The sequence below is a fragment of the Salarias fasciatus genome, chromosome 16 (genome assembly GCF_902148845.1).
Source record: "Salarias fasciatus chromosome 16, fSalaFa1.1, whole genome shotgun sequence".
In the NCBI taxonomy this organism is placed as follows: Eukaryota; Metazoa; Chordata; class Actinopteri; order Blenniiformes; family Blenniidae; genus Salarias; species Salarias fasciatus.
Window position 1 is genome coordinate 27,753,989 of NC_043760.1, and position 17,434 is coordinate 27,771,422.

Consider the following 17,434-nt stretch of genomic DNA (forward strand, 5'->3'; position numbering starts at 1 on the left):
TAATACGCTTCAAGAAATTTCCAGGTTTGGAATCATCCACTTATGGTTTCAGCTCTTTGTGGCCACTTTCAGGAACAGCTTGAAGGAAATGAAGAAACATTGATCCCTGTCTTTTGGCACGTTCATCCTATTTGACTGAACCTCTTGGCCTGCTGACACTAGAGTAGTTTCTTTGGACAGTGTTGATGGGAACTCTCACATGCACAGGATAAAAATGCTAAAACCCCTGAACTCTGGTTTGAGTGCAAAAGTCGATCAATTGCAATAAACGTGATTCAATTTGGTCTAAAAGGAAATAAAATGTCAAGTTACTCCCTCTTTACAACATAAATAAAACTAGAATTTGGCACTCAGAGAGCGCAGACCTCCGCCACAGGTCAAATCAGTCACCAAGCCGCGCCGCATGCCGCACGCCCCCAACTATGAGAAAGACTGCCCTATCTCTCAATGATAAAGAATCCTTTAAAAAAATTCCTGGATCCACACAGTGATCCGGATCATCACCAAAATTTATTGGATTCTAAGTTAGCCCAAGACCCTCCTTTCCATAAAGTTTCACTGCAATCCGTCCATTACTTTTTCCGTAATGTTGCTAACAAACCAACAAACGTGATTCCATAACCTCCTGGCGGAGGAAATAAATGACTTGTGATGTACATCAGGTGAGTCAAACTACCTCATACAAATAATTGAGATCTAGAGTTTAAAATGACAGCATAGAAACTTGAAAAAAAATACTACAAAATGTTTTTTTGTTTTTTTCATATACAAGCAGTACAGTCAGAATGGGCCAACTGATGGACTGTGTGACCTGTGGTCTCTTTGTTTGACATCCCTGTGCTAGATCAACATGTTGAAAATGTCCTAAACCTTGTACCTGCTGCCAACACCTGTTCTTATTCCAAAACTTTATGGAGCCTACAACTATAGAATTGTTGATTTAGAACAATTTGCTTTCCAAACTTATGAATAAAGGAGTCGGAGGCATTCCACCTATGGTATGTTTGATCAGTGCAGAGATATGTACATATTTTAGATGAGCTCCTGAACTGGAGAAGCGTTTTAATCAGCTGGAGACCCGCGGGAACGTCTCTTCCAGATGGAGAGTGCGAGCCCCGCTAACATCAGCTTTAGCCTGAGCGTAAACAACAGAAGGGAGGGTTTACAGAAACTCGAGGGCTGAGAGTGAAGCTCACACTTCAGCCAAAAAAAAAAAAGCCAGAGGCCCGGCAGCGCAGTCTGTGTGTCATGCATCCCTCCGATCATCTGAGATGGACAGCAACCTGAGCTGAACCTGCTCTGAAGTGGTTGTTGTTGTTGTTGTTGTTTTAATTCAACATCTGCACAGAGCTGTCTAATTTATTCCATTTCAGGAATACATATCTGATGTGAGTGCTTTTCTTTTTATGCTGAATTTGTCCAGTACCATGAACTAGAAGCCCCTTAGATGAACCATTTCTCAGTGCAAAGCATAATAAAGGCCTGGTGTGTGAGCAGGGAAAATGAGTCTGGCTTTTTTAAGTGCATTTGCCTGTCTCTAATCTGTGCTGTCAGAGAAAAGCACCTTCTGATGAAAGGGGATATGTCTGCCCCTGGATCCAGCAGGAAAGTGGCGACAGATGCGTATCTCTGCCTTTGAAGAACTGGGCATGGAGTCAAATCCTGACGAACACGGAATAGCCTGTGTTTAGGAGCGAGATCCAGCCACCTCTCGTCTTGTGTTTGCAGGAATAAGCATGCAGCGACTACCCAGACTGCGCTCGGGTTGGGGCTGGAGCAAGGCCAGTTTAGCTCTGCTCCAATTCCCCAGCTTCATCATCTCTCTTTCCCCTTCCTCCTCTCTCCCGTTCGGAGTGTTTAGTATGCTGAGGCTCAAAAACATCACCAAGCAGTGGCTGCCACAGTGTTGAAACACAGCTCACAGGGCTTATCGCACAGGTCCACATCAATTTATTTCTCCAGTCTCCCTCTCACTCCTGCCATCACTGTTTTACGGGCTGATTGCAAGAAATGAGTTGAGGAGAGGTTTGCTCAAATTAGCTGTGATATATCAGCAAAAAATGATACACACTTTGATAAATAAGCCGTTTTAGCTTTTTGGCAACCTTATCACTTCTGGCTCGGTAAGCAGTATCTGTCTGTATTCATCATCCTGTCAGTCATTCAGCCAGTCTGCCAATGTTGCTCCAGAATGGAATCTAAAGCTTTTTCATGAATGTTACACAGCACAGTTCACATACCCAGTTCAGAGGCAGAAGGTCCCCAGCTCGAGTCTGTTTCAAAGCTCATTTATGCTCAACGCTACATACACAGACTGATAAGGAGAGCATCCTGTGTGTCTTCTGCGTTCATTATCCCAGTAATTTGGTGTTTCCAGGAAAGTTACCGATGCTTATCAAGCAGAGAAATACCACTTATGGCCTGCGGGGAGCAGTGTTGTGCAGTCCGGCTCTTGAAACAAAGAAGACAACAGAACTTGAGAGACAATAGACCCTTTTCACATGATCTCACTCAGCTTCCCTTTAGCAGGTTACTGCTGCATCCGGTTGGAGCTACTTCAAGTGACAATACAGAAATGTTCGACAGCAGTCAACAAAAATAACTCATTTCTAAAGGCGTCGCTGGCGATTGTTGTGGTTCTGCTGCAATGATGGAAATGGTGGAAAGTAGTATGACATATTATCAATGAGTATTTTTTGTATGTTGTATGCATGTATGTTTTGTGTGTTAAAGTTGTTTCACAGAACTGGCTGGAATAGCGACCTGATTGGTTCGCATCGGCCAATCAGAACAACCCCATGAAAATCTGTGATTGGCTGTTTCTGTTGTTTTGCGTGCATATAAGGAGAGATGCATGCATAATCTATTTTTTGAGTGCAGAATAGATTGTTTGCTCAGATTGTTTATCTTTGTGCAATTTTTTTTTTCGTGCTCAAGATTTCAATTCAATATAATTTGGGCCTTCTGACTTGGGGGCCTTCTTGTGAAAGTGTTTGCATGTTCTCCCTGTGTGTGCATGAGGGTTTTCACCCGCATGAGTTGAACTCGTAGTAATAATGAAAAAACCCACAGTATTTTCCTTTCCCTGCAGTCCCCTGCATTATCTCCAGCAGGTGTCTATATCATCACTACAGCATCAGTCTGTAATTACATTTTTTAAGAACAGCTGGAAACCCGAGCTTAGGCTCCACTGCGACCTTGGAACTAACATACTTAGCTACCATGGGAACAAGGAAACCCTTAATGCAGCACGAATTTGGTTAATTTCCTCCCTTGATACTATTTGCTTGGCTTTCTTGTGCGCAGATAAAAACCAAGGTTCCCTCTTTATCCAATTGCCGATTGAAAAATGCAAAGCCCAGACCTGTGTGTCACTGTGCTGTTCTCAGCTGAGGCCTTTCCTATGCGTCATCTATCCCATAACACAGACTGACCTCAGATGACTTTGCAGACACACTCTGCAGTCTACCCAGTCACGTGCGAATCTCTCCCTCTCCCCTTGTGGCAGCTTGCTCCACTTCTGATCACAGCACACATCTGTGCTCCTCCCTGTAATCTGGAATCCGAGGCCGGTCGAGACAATCAAAGAAGGGTCGCCATCCACAAGCAACAGTTTGCGTTTCCTTTTCCACGTGCCACTGAAATGTTTAGACTGTGTGACTGTGCACTGCCGTATTATTCACCCATCAGCTACTCTGCAAACTGCTTCCTGAAAGCGTCTTTGACGAGAAGGAGGCTCGTCTTTCCTCACAGACTTACACTCATTTTCTAAACAGCTACCCCTCCTCTTGATTTGTCGTTGCCGGACACCTACTCCTTTCTCTCCATCTGTCATGCCCCTGTCTGTGGGGCTTTGTAAATATCTGCTACAGACAGTGTAAAGTTCAGGAAAAGGTCAAAAGTGGTATTTTCTGGAGGTGGCTGTGTCCCACTGTGAAACCGGCGCTCACGAATGCGGAAAGGCTCAAATCTCAGTGCGTTTCCACTGCAGCGGCTGATTAGGCGGCATCTGCATGATTCGCACATTAACATTTTCAAAATAACTTTCCGTCCTGCATGCGAGCCGTTCCTGTAACTATAAACAGGCCCACTCAGCAATGACGCATGGAAAAACATCAATCCTTCTCACAGGGTCCTCTCAGCTGTGATGCATTGCACCACAGAGATATTTAATAGACCGGGGTAGCATAAATGATAAGCTGAAATTATGTCTTTGCTTAAATCAGTCAGCTCCAGTTGATCGGCTTCGTCTGATTTTGTAAGCTGCCGTCATACAGGGAGGCTAAAATATGGGGTCACGGCGGGGTCATGGCTACGGCTGCGGTGATACACTGTAATCAGAAAGAGGTCAGAAGAGCCGAGCGCTGGAAAACATAAATCAGCGAGATTTATTCCAACTATATTCTGCCGGGTGGAGAACTGGTACAGTACCCATAATGCAGGGCAAGTAAGTCATGACTCTTTAAAGCAGATATCATACACCGTTATCATGATCCACACATTCACACACAGACGCAGAACAACCTTCTCGCAGTTAATTCCTCCCATTAACAGTGACATTTAAAGATATCTCCCCAGTGCACAGCTGCCAGTGTAAAGTACCTTTTCATTAAGCTCTTACTGTGTGGGCCCCAGGGGTGAGGAGGGGAGGTGCCTGTGAGTGTTTACTGCTGTGCGTGTGTGTGCATGTGAGAGACAAAGAAAGAGAGAGAAACAGAGAAGGAGCGAGCAAGAGAAGCTTGAAACAAATGACAACCCAGCGCCAAGTGCAGAGATAAAGAGGGAAAGACGAGGAGGGGAGGAAGCGATTCACAGGTTAAAACTCTTCTCTCTAAATCACATAACTGCCGAAACAAATGCTATTGCAGTGACTTAAAAAAAAAAAATGGATACCACATACATGTATCACAGCACAGGGTTGCTTCTCTGTTTTCGCTCTGTTTCATTCTCTCTCTGATTGCATGCGCCGGATCAGTTCTCAGCAGCTCCTGGAGGCAGCAGCACTGCATGTTGTAGGTGTCTTCTGGCTGTAATTTATATGAATGAGTCACTGTGGGGCTTCTGCGAGGCTTAGCGGTGATCCATTCATTTACGTCCAGTGTGTTTGAACAGAGAGGCATCTGCTGCGTGCAGGGCCGGAGCTCCCACAGGGCTGAGGCACAGCTGTGCAGGTTCAGCCGCAAAAACTTTCTCAAATCTTCTGTTGTGACTTGATCAAATCTGCTTCCTGCTCCCGGTGTCACAAACAGTTTTAAAGCACAAGTATCTGGAACAATCACCTAAAAAAAAAAAAAACCCAAAAAACATCTATTCAGAGTTATTTTATCTCCACGAAAGATGAGGTTTCACAATGTGATGAAAAAATGTTTAAAAACTTTCAGATTTTAAAATCAGCACAAATAAACATATTTGGGTCTCATTTATACAAACGAAGTTTCCCTGCATTGAAAAGAACATTAAACTCACTAAACCTGCACGTACTCCACTGCTTCTCCATTCAATATGATCTAAATCAGATAGATTTCCCACTGGATTTTAATAAAAGATTGACAACACAATATTAAAAACAGAAACACTTTGTTCCTTAAGCTCACTTTATCCACATTGCACTGAAAATAAGTATTTTTTAATATCTTCAGTTTAAATTCACTAAACACATACTCAGACTACAGAGAGGTCCTGCTTCAGAACTCATCTCAGTTTTTAGCATAATCATTGTAACAACCAACAATATTACAATGGCCAGTGATACCTGTGCTTAACGTGATAATTTTGTCCTTTTTCAATGTAATAAAGTCCGTAACCTAATAAGTTCCCTCTCATGTAATAAGACATTTGATTCATTATCATAATAACATTTTTCCAGTGATGTAAAAAGATAAATGATTGAAGTAGTATTCAGAAAAATTCTTTCAAAATCTAAAAGCTGCAAAACCTAAATGCTGTATTCTGCTGCAAAACGAAAACATAGAGGCATTCATGATGAGCAGGCATGGGCAGATTAATTGTTTCCCTCAGACGGGACCACATGAGAAACAAGGGCTACTTGGATGGATGGATGGATGGATGGATGGATGGATGGATGGATGGTTTATCTGATCTGAGAGAATCTGAAAATCAGTTTAATGAAGCTTCAAGTGATGTTTTGGATTGAGTATTGTTCTTTGAGAATTAAAAAATGATTCAACCATCTTACTTATCAGCACTTTGTATCAGTTGATCTCTTACTATTTACTGATATTTGGGAGGCAGTAACTCTTTCTCCTGTTGTGAAGCCACCTTTATGTTGTTTTAACTTCTACCCCCAATCTTAGTCTGACTTTCCCCATGAAGATTTGTTCTTGGTCTCCACAACAGTAACAAACACATGTAGAAACAGGAGGAACTAAATATTGTATTTCCCTTTCTGTGGGATGGAATTTTAACTTTTAATCGGCACCAGCGACCGGACTCTAATCATCCTCAGGTATCAGATTTGTCAGGAGAGATTATCTAAAACAACTCAATCAGTCATTGCTGGTCTTACTGACCTTCAGAGTGAGTGAGCTTTCTCTAAATCGAGAATTTTCAGTTCAAATGATGTAAAAATGCCCTTAAATTCCAACAGTTCATTGTTCCTTAAGACCTACGTAGACTTGACTCCCACAATGAGGCTGCACTTTTCAAAGACAGTGGGCTTAGCTTCTCTGCAGACTGGGCTCCACCAGCTAAATCAGACTCTATAATTACAGCGTGCCCTTGTACCTTTTCAAAGTGGCTCGCTGCTGATATTATTTCATGGTTGCACGTCTTTCTTTGAGGAATATGCTTAGGCCATCCCCAGATGTGATAAGCACTGTTCTTTTTCAATACTTTGACTGGGATTGATAATGATTTGAAATGATTAGGATGATGACTGTGACAGCTGAGACTGCCACTGCCTCAGAGGAATACTTGGACTTTTCAGCAAGAAAAGCTTCGCTTTACTTCCATTCTGATGAAATGAGATATAAAAGAACTCAGATTCATACAAACAAACATTTATCATTCAGAGTTGCTTAACAATGAATAATACCTCGAGCCATAATGCATCCATTTAAACTACTCATTGGATGCAGTCTTGCTCCGCTGTAAGCTGGAAACAGCCTCTTGACCTCAGTTTAACGTCTTAAAACATTGTCTCTGGAATACGTGCTTGTGTTGGAAGAGCCACTTGAAAACTGCTTGATTTCACAACTCTGAAAAGACATGTTACCAATGAAGAGTTTTCAAGGTCTACGAGCTAAATAAAGCCTTTTCTTTTCTTTCCCAGTGTCATCCTTTCAGCTTTATTTTTGGCACAGTGGCCAAACGTGCTAATTATCTGTTTCTGCCATCAGAGAAAGTTGGGTAAAGACCAGAAGAGTGATATCTGGTTTAAAAACATTGTTCACACTGTTTTCACTCCCCTTCATGTCAACTCCATACATTGTGAGCATACAGTGAGAAATGAAAACAGGAAATACAGATGGTTTCGCATGGTTTTGATTGTTACAGCCTCTTCATAATGTCATAAAGCGTATCAAACGTCATAATTAAATGTGGATATGATGTTACATTAACACGCTGTAACTGCACGTAGCTGGTTTTGCAACACTGTTATTGCACTGAATTGTCCTTTAATAATTACATTCTGCTCTTCATCACTACATCCTGGCCTTTTATCAAGAAGGGTCACACTGGAGCGCACACACACTAATGCAATCTGACACACACCTATATTGGCAGGTTAATTAGAGTGATAGATATCATCATAGGTGTGACAGAAGGTTTATTTGCAAGGGAAATGAGGGGAATATAGCCTTTAATAAATGTCTATGTGCCACTGGAGGCATCTTAATTGCTGCTTGATATGTATGGCAGTTTCCATCAAATGTATTCCTGGTAGCTAGCATGTAGGGCGCCCGTCACTCCCTGCTCATAACATCGAGCAGGACTCTGTTACACACGGTAGCCACCGTACAACAAACACAACAGTCACATTATGTCGAGCTGGTTACACAACCGAGGCATGAAGCTTAATGTTTGCTCTGTCTAGTCATGTTTTTCCAGGTTCTTCGGCTCCTCTGGGTCTGGTCCATTACATTATTTTCATTACCTTCTAGCAGTGGTGGGCCGTCAGGGCCTGCAAAGCCTTCTCTGCTGGCCTAAAAAGTATCTGAATTACAGACTGATGTAAATTATATTTTGTCCATAAATAATTAATAAATGATTCCAAACGGTATGTTCCAGTTCCTTTCATAGTTTCCCCGTGGTTGCGCTGCTTCCAGACATGTTTTTTCATATTAAATCATTTAACCAATCAGATTTCAGGCATCATCTGTTGCTAGGGTCAAAGAAATCTGCCTGAGGCCTTCACAGTCTGTTCTGATAGCCCAGTAAAGTAAAGTGAAGCGTCAAACAGACAGTTGCTTCAACCAATCAGAATTCGAGTTGGCGACTCAGCGCCTTCTCTCTAGCATACACTAACAACAGCAGATCCAGGCCCTCTGATTTACATTCACCAAGAGATACAGTAGGGGGCGGTATGCATAAGTTGTTGGTCGCCACCGGCAATTATTCCAAAGAAGAAGGAGAAGACCTGAAGAGAAATAAAACTTAGGTCAGAAATACCACAGGACAAGCTGGACTTTCAGCTCTGGCTTTATGGGACTGAAACGCACGGATAATTTATATGACAGAGCAGTTGAACTCTTTTTGAGGAAGGAAAGGAGGATGTATTTTGTTTACAAATAACTGGGATTTTGGTGAGTAAAATGTTCCTGTTTTCCTAAATACTACTGCTGTTTTATTAAGTTGTTGATGCTTTTTGTATGTGCACAGATGTAGTAGGAGACTTGTGCACTTCAGCAAAGGCATTTATTCTGGCTGCACAAGTATCTATCTGCTGTGCAACAACTCTTTATGTGCATATCTGCATAATAAGATTTTTTTTGTAGACAAAATAGTTATTGAGAGGTGGATTGGTTCAGGCGGATCTGTTCTGAAGGCCTTAGTGTGAAATGCACGGTCCGCCACTGCCTTCTAGAAATATTGTGTTATTGTAAACATTTACCTCATGGTTCTTGTTTCATTAGGTGTATTGGAGTCTTGTCACGTTCTTGATAATTTTGCTTCTTTTTCACTTCAGCTTGTCTGTAATCGCAGATTCCCACCAGCATCTCCACCTCCATTTATATGACGTTTGTGCGTTTGTGCGACAATAATGCTCAGACCCACTGAAATGCACATTTTTGAAAGCGCTCCGTAGGGATGGGAAATGTTAAGAATGCAACGATTCCAATTCCATTATCGATACTGCTTATCGATACGATTCCTTGTCGATTCTCATTGAGTGAGAAATGAAACAATACAAATGGGTGTTTGCATTCAGTCTTTAATATCTTCATCCTGACAGAATTTAAAAAATATCCATGCGATGACGAAAGCGTTGCAAGTAGCCCCGGTTTCATCTTTTCGTGTGACATACAGCCAAACTCTGGAGTGCTTCTTCCTCGGCGCCATGTCGGAAAGCTCAAAACCAAATTACGCCGGGCTCACACTGGATGCCCGTGTGTGTCCGGTCCGGCTCCAGTATGGAATACCGCAGCACAGTCACTCACACTGCCTCGTTGCATCTGCGGTCCGCTGGAGGAGGTTGCCAGATCTGTTGCTCTTTCAGCCCAAACATAATGTTAAAACCATAAGACAATAGAAAGCAGCCCAAGTCTCCATTTAGTGTGAGCCCCGCATGAGCCCGGCGCTGTTCCGCGCATGTTACGTCATCACGCACACAGCGGAACCGACAAGCGGAATCGTCAAGGTGACAGATAAACAATTCCTTGGAATTGAGTCACAGGGAACCGGTTCTACAAAAGAATCTGTTTTTGATTCTCATCGCTTCGACTCAACCTCCATGTACACAGGGGAAAACACAACTTTCCTGAAACGCTTCTGCTGCACATGTTGGACACCGCTATAGGAAATAGTTGAAGTGCACACGCTTTCACTCTCCATTGTTAATGTCAACAGCATATTGTTCTCTGCATGCATGTATGTGTGGTTTTTCTAAATGACAACACCCACTAGTGGCCTGCCATGGTCACTGAGTAGCTACACTGTTTCCGCGTTCCTGCCGTTTCAGTAAACGAGCATCATTTTCAAAACATTACCAAGTTAAGGCTAAACTTTTCTGAAACGAAAACACGAGAATCAAATGTTTTCACTTGAAATGTCATGTAAACGGGGCTGTCATCTGCCTTTGCTTGTGTCTGTTAGATGTTTATCTCTCCTTACTTTTGCCAAGGCTTTCCACTGTGGCTCCCTGAACAAGACCCTTGACTTCCACCAGATTCCCAGGAAAACACAGTTTTGCAGCTAAGACTAAATATGAATTTTCTCAAGAGAGACAATAAAGGATGAACCTAACTCAGAATGTTACCACTTTGGAAATTTCCCATTTGGCAGCATTTAAAATGACTACAGCAAACAGTCTGCAAGTCAAACTACAAAGAATGGTGTCGCAATCCATATAAACAAACACATGGTACAATGTTTGTGCAATTTCATCTACAGACTTCACCTACAAACCATACATGGATATACTGCAGTTATTTAAGCCAGCAAGCTACATGTCAGAATATAAAGGTCCATCTATTAGTTATGAAGGAATGTGACTGTTTCTTTATAGAATGTATTTCAAATGTGTCTTTCTCACTTGAATGTTGAAACTTCCCGACGTCTCAGTTCCTCATAAATGCACCTAGAATATTTGTCTGATATTCTGTCCCTGTTTGCCACCCTGTGTCATTTCCTATTACTCTACCAAATACTCTCGCCTGTTCCTTTTGGATTGCTTTGCCTATTTTCGCCCCTCTTGAAAATCCAAGGATTTCATTATTTTTATTCAATGATTTGATATGATCTTGATGAATTCATTACCTTTTTGAATTTTGGCTGTGGTTAATCAGTGAAATGATGATACAACATAAAGAGCTACAGTGGCTTTATTAATTATAGGTTATTAAAATGTTTGGAACTGCAGTGACAGTCGATGCCTGGATGTGTTTGGCCTCCCTCATGTGTTGTTTTTGAAATATAGAGTTGCTATTATGTGGCTGTCCTCCCTGACTTGCTTTGTCTCCAAGGTGACAACACATTTACATTGTAGCCATGGACACCACCATCTATCACCTTATGTATGGCATTCAGTGGCTTGCAAATCAAAGAGGCATCACTAGCGATAATGCCAGACAAGCTTGACTCTGGCTTTCCCAAAGGCAGCAGAAACGCTGTGATGTGCTCTTACACACGACAAGTCACCGCATCAGTCAGGGAGTGACTGACAGATATATCAATGGGTATGAATAGCTTGGCTCCAGCGCGCAGCCCGAGCGCAATCTCTCATTTTCTGAACGTGAAACCATGGGTGCCTCATTGTATTATACTCCGCTCCTCTCGTGTCCCTAGGAGGCAATACGTGAGGTGACTGACGAACGTGTTTCCCTGGCCCGATGATATGATATTCCAAGCCAGGTCATCACTTTCACTCTCCATCCTGTTGCAATTCTGACTATGCGTTATTGAGCTTGGGCCCTCCAGCTGTTTGGAGCGCCATATTTCACGTAATTGAGTCTTAAGATACGGGAGTGGAACTGCAGAGTGCGAGTGCATGAGTGTGTATGACAGTGTGTGTGTAATAGATGTTGTGACTGGCATGTCAAAGGTAATTGAGTCGTAGGCAAGGGAGCGAACTTGCCAGCTGTCAGTCTCATATAAGCTGAATTCATCAGAATGCATCAGTCCCTATAACCTAAAGAGACAAGTGTGTGTGTGTGTGTGTGTGTGTGTGTGTGTGTGTGTGTGTGAGAGAGAGAGAGAGAGAGAGAGAGCTCTCAAACCATGCATATATAATACCGCACCTCCTGTCAAACAGGCCTGCTGGTGCAGTAAAATGTCACAGCACTATAAATGTGTATAAGGTTTTCTTACACACAAAACAACTTAAATATTGAATTAAGGTTAAACATGAACATAGTTTTCAGTGATTCGGTTCAAGCTGAAGCTAATACTCATTCCTATATTCCAAAGGACTTAGTTCAAAGAGAACATCTTTTTCTTTGAGGCAGTGTCCGAAATATTTTGTTCTCTTCAGCAGGGGTGCTGCAGGGAATCTCAGCAGTGAAAATAAAATGCCAAACATCTACATAACTGCTACCCAACAACTGGTCAGGCGGCAAACATGGATCAAGAGCCATTACAGCCTAGAGCGACCTAAGATACATTTCTTCAAGGAAAATGCTGAAGCCGAAGTGAACAGCTAGAAGTTATAATGTGACTCGAAGTAAACTAATCACGACTCAAAGTCCTTCATTCCCTCCGCTGTCAAGCTCCTAAACGCAGCTCACACATTTTAAATAATTTTATCTGGCGTTCATTTTTTCTTACTGTGTTAATATTGCTTTGTTTTTACCTTCTGTATGTCATTTCATATTTCTCTATGACTTCCATGCACAGTCTACTACAATGTTCTGACATCTCCCTCGGTCCTCTGTCCCACGCTTTAATATGCTTCCATGACAGATTGATTGATTATTTATTTATGTTGGTGACTATGCATGAATGTACACTGAGAATGTTCAAATAAATTGGCCCTTGTGGGATAAATAAAGTTGTCTGAACTGAACTGAGCATGCTGCCTGTCGCATTTATCCATCCCATGTGTTTATTTTTTTTTATTTTTTTTAAATTATAAAATTTCCCCATATGTCTGGTTTTCTTTGTCTTGGTGTCTTGGTGCAGGAGCATCAGCAACCTCCAACATGCAGGTTTTTCTTGACTTACCAGGATCACTTTTGCCTAATTAGTGCAGTATTTCTCTTCTGTTCTCACTCTATTTGAAGACTTTAGTTGCCAGTGGTGGCCTCGAAGTTAGAGAATTAAGCCTGCAACAAGAAAATCGCTGGTTTGACTCAATGAATTGAGTCGTCATCACAGTGCAACAGCTGCTATGAACTGAGCTAAAACAACAGAACTGCAGCAGAAAATCTCACAACAACCGGCATGATACTGGCACTACAGCAGTTTGCAGACTTCTATGGATGTAAGAAAAAAAAAAAAAACACATTACATCCACACCAAGTTTTTCACCTGTACACAGATGCTACTAGAACAAAGGGTCACTTCTGGGTTACTTTCATTTATTTGTCCCCTGACGCACCAGTAGCATACCTGCCACACAGGACTGTGCGACTGTCGGCCATGTATGTGCGTCACAGTGGTTAACACCTTCCATTCAGTGGATGGTGACATTGTGCAGCCAAACTTGTTATAGCACCCAGGTTTAGCAAATCAATATTGTTGAGTGAAGCATGTGATGTTGCGATAATAGCACAGGCTGTGTGGGCCTTAAAGGCTTTATAAGAAGTCGATTTACCTGCCCATATACTGGCTGTGTTCAAACTTGTAATTTCCACACTGAAAGGAAATACGTCCATGTACGTTTGTATGGTTGAAGGTGTGTGTGTGTGTGTGTGTGTGTGTGTGTAGTCTTGGTATACAAGGTATAAAAATTGTAGGAACTGCTGCTGCTTTTACCGCTGCATGGGTTGAATAGTGGACGTCCATCCATCCGTCCGTACATTTTCTACCGCTTATCCGGGACCAGGTCGCGGGGGCAGCAGTCTAAGTAGAAACAGTCGACGTCAGCTTTCAAAATGTTGCATATTTCTAGCAATATCTTAAATTATTATAAATCTACAAAACTTTAAAAAAAAATAAAAATATGAGAGAAAACAACAGTCATGATGTCCACCTCATGGTACATTGTTTTTGTTTTTTTGTTTTTTTTACCAACCAAAGCATATTTTCCCATCTCTGCTCTTTTAATGCATGTTTGCACCACCAGATGGTGTAATGAGTCACTTAAAGAAGCAGTCAGGGAAATAATGGATGATGCTTCTGGTCACGAAGCAGTGGTATAGTCCAGGGTTTCCCAACCCTGGTCCTCGGGGAACACTATCCTGCATGTTTTGGATGTTTCCCTCTTCCAACACACCTGATTCAAATGATCAGGATTGTTACTGGGCTTCTGCAGAGCTTGATAACGAGCTGGTCAAGTGAATCAGGTGTGTTGGAAGAGGGAAACATCCAAAACATGCAGGATAGTGTTCCCCGAGGACCAGGGTTGGGAAACCCTGTTATAGTCCACCTGATAACAAAGTTTATTTTCTCTCTAGGCTCAATCTACGCAACTTTATTAGCTAACCCCCCAAAAAATGACGTCAAGGCAAAAACTCCTAAAGGAAGCCGAAGCACAGCCTAGCACCAAAGTGTCTCAACACTGCCACCTAATGCCTGGCAGAAACATGGACATTGAAGTTAAATCATGTCTCTTTATGAGTAATCATTACAGGTCCTTATCAAAAAATTAGCATATTGTGATAAAGTTCAGTTTTTTCTGTAATGTACTGATAAACATTAGACTTTCATATATGTTCGATTCATTGCACACAACTGAAGTAGGTCAAGCCTTTTATTGTTTTAGTATTGACGGTACTGGCCAAAAAGTAAAGAAAAACCAACAATCCCTATCTCAAAAAATTATCATACTATTAAAAGGGACTCTAAACGAGCTATCAACCTAATCATCTGAATCCACGAGTTCACTCCAAACACCTGCAAAAGATTCCTGAGGCCTTTAAAAACTCCCAGCCTGGTTCATTACTCAAAACCACAATCATGGGTAAGACTGCCGACCTGACTGCTGTCCAGAAGGGAATCATTGACACCCTCAAGCAAGACGGTAAGACACAGAAAGAAATTTCTGAGTGAACAGGATGTTCCCAGAGTGCTGCATCAAGGCACCTCAGTGGGGAGTCTGTGGGAAGGAAAAAGTGTGGCAGAAAACGCTGCACAACTAGAAGAGGTGACGGACCCTGAGGAAGACTGTGGAGAAGGGCCGATTCCAGACCTTGGGGGACCTGTGGAAGCAGTGGACTGAGTCTGGAGTAGAAACATCCAGAGCCACCGTGCACAGGCGTGTGCAGGAAATGGGCTGCAGGTGCCACATTCCCCAGGTCAAGCCACTTCTGAACCAGAAACAGAGGCAGAAGCGCCTGACCCGGGCTACAGAGAAGCAGCACTGGACTGTTGCTCAATGGTTCAAAGTACTTTTTTCGGATGAAAGCAAATTTTGCATGTCATTCGGAAATCAAGGTGCCAGAGTCTGGGGGAAGACTGGGGAGAAGGAAATGCCAAAATGCCTGAAGTCCAGTGTCAAGTACCTACAGCCAGTGATGGTCTGGGGGCCATGTCAGCTGCTGCTGGTGGTCCACTGTGTTTTATCAAGGACAGGGTCAATGCAGGTAGCTATCAGGAGATTTTGGAGCACTTCATGCTGCATCTGCTGAAAAGCTTTATGGAGATGAAGATTTCATTTTTCAGCACGACCTGGCACCTGCTCACAGAGCCAAAGCCACTGGTAAATGGTTTACTGACCATGGTATTGCTGTGCTCAATTGGCCTGCCAACTCTCCTGAACCTCAACTCCAAAGAGAATCTGTGAGATATTGTGAAGAGGAAGTTGAGAGTCACCAGACCCCCCGCTGTGGATGAGCTTAAGGCCGCTATCGAAGCATCCTGGGCCTCCAGAACACCTCAGCAGTGCCACAGGCTGACTGCCTCCGTGCCACGCCGCACTGAAGCAGGCATTTCTGCAAAAGGATCCCGACCAAGTATTGAGTGCATAAGTGAACATAATTATTTGAAGGTTGACTTTTTTTTTGTATTAAAAACACTTTTCTTTTATTGGTCAGATGGAATGTGCTAATTTTTTGAGATAGGGATTTTGGGTTTTTCTTTACTTTTTGGCCAAAATCATCAATATTAAAACAATAAAAGGCTTGACCTTCTTCAGTTGTGTGTAATGAATCTAACATATATGAAAGTCTAAAGTTTATCAGTACATTACAGAAAATAATGCACTTTGTCACAATATGCTAATTTTGTGAGAAGGACCTGTATATTGTAGACTAACCTTCATTCTCATGCTTAAATTTGAGAGCAAACTGCTTGTAAGTGCAACATGCCAGGATAAATGTTTCAAATGAAAAGCCTTGTAAGCAAAAAATGATGATTGCAAACTTAAAACTTACACGCTGGGAATGTCGTAGCAACTATTGCACATGTGTGCCCAAAAAGGAAAGCTCAATGACAGCACTATAGAGGCAAGTATTTCTGAGTGGTGAGGGCAAGAAAGAAAAGCATGAAATTTTCAGTCATAACCAACAGAACATTAAAGGAAAAAAAAAAACAACTTTAAAAAGAATCAGACCCACCATAACAACACTTATTTGACCTTGATAAACATGTAGTTTCTTATAATTTTTCAACATTTGTAATTTCAATAGTCGATGTAAATTTTTTAAACCAGCACTTCTGTATGCATAGAGTTTATTTCTCTTTCACATATGGCTGAAAGAGATGCAACCAAATCTCTATGGAAGAGCCTCTGTTAGTCATTTGATGCCTTCATTTGGCCAGAGCCCGAGGGTATTTATTCATGCTGTCTGTGACTAAGCTGACCCAGGCGGACAGTTATATAATGTATGGTGACAACATACAGAGTGCCATCCCACTGCACAGCGCGCAGTGTGTTTAATTAATGGAAGTGGCATCTTTTTGCTCCTGCAATGATGAGTATGCATCAACCAAAAAACTTTTAACTCTGAATGTTTTTGAGAAAATACAGTTTCCTTTTTTATTTCATAGAATGACCATCTCCATCAAAAAGGTCCTGACGCCGATTTCAGCAACACAGAATCAAATCATCAAACCTCAAGGACAGAAGTGAACAGCCAACAGCTGTGCTAGTCTAATTTGTCTGCCTCCTCCAAGGTCACATTGCTACTGAGCAAGATGTTAAATAAAGCAATAGCGAAGGGCACCACAAATGGAAGAGAGAAAAAAATAAAATTTGCATATCATAATCAAACTATTATAGCCAGGTCGAATTCTCAGATATGTTCATTTAGTTTACATTACTCAACAAAAGCAGCAAAGATCTGAAAATGAAACAGTAATGAACACAACCTACTGAAACCTTCCTGTCCTTTGACTGAGAAGCTTTTTTTCCACACTGCCACAACAGCACAATCAGAATGTGTGATCTCTCACATACACCACTGACCCTCTTCTGTAGGATGGGAAAGTGTCAATACTGACTTCACCAACACATAAAGACCAATAGTACTGAGATCAACGCAGACAGGGATACACTTACAGGACTGTTCTCACAAGAATTTCTAAATATTTTCTTTTCAGCAGTGAAAAAAAAGCAGTCTTGCCACAATTTATTAACACTGTGAGCACATTAAAAGACTCAGTCATTTACTGCTCATACACCTCACACACATCCAGCGTCAGTGCTTTGACCAGC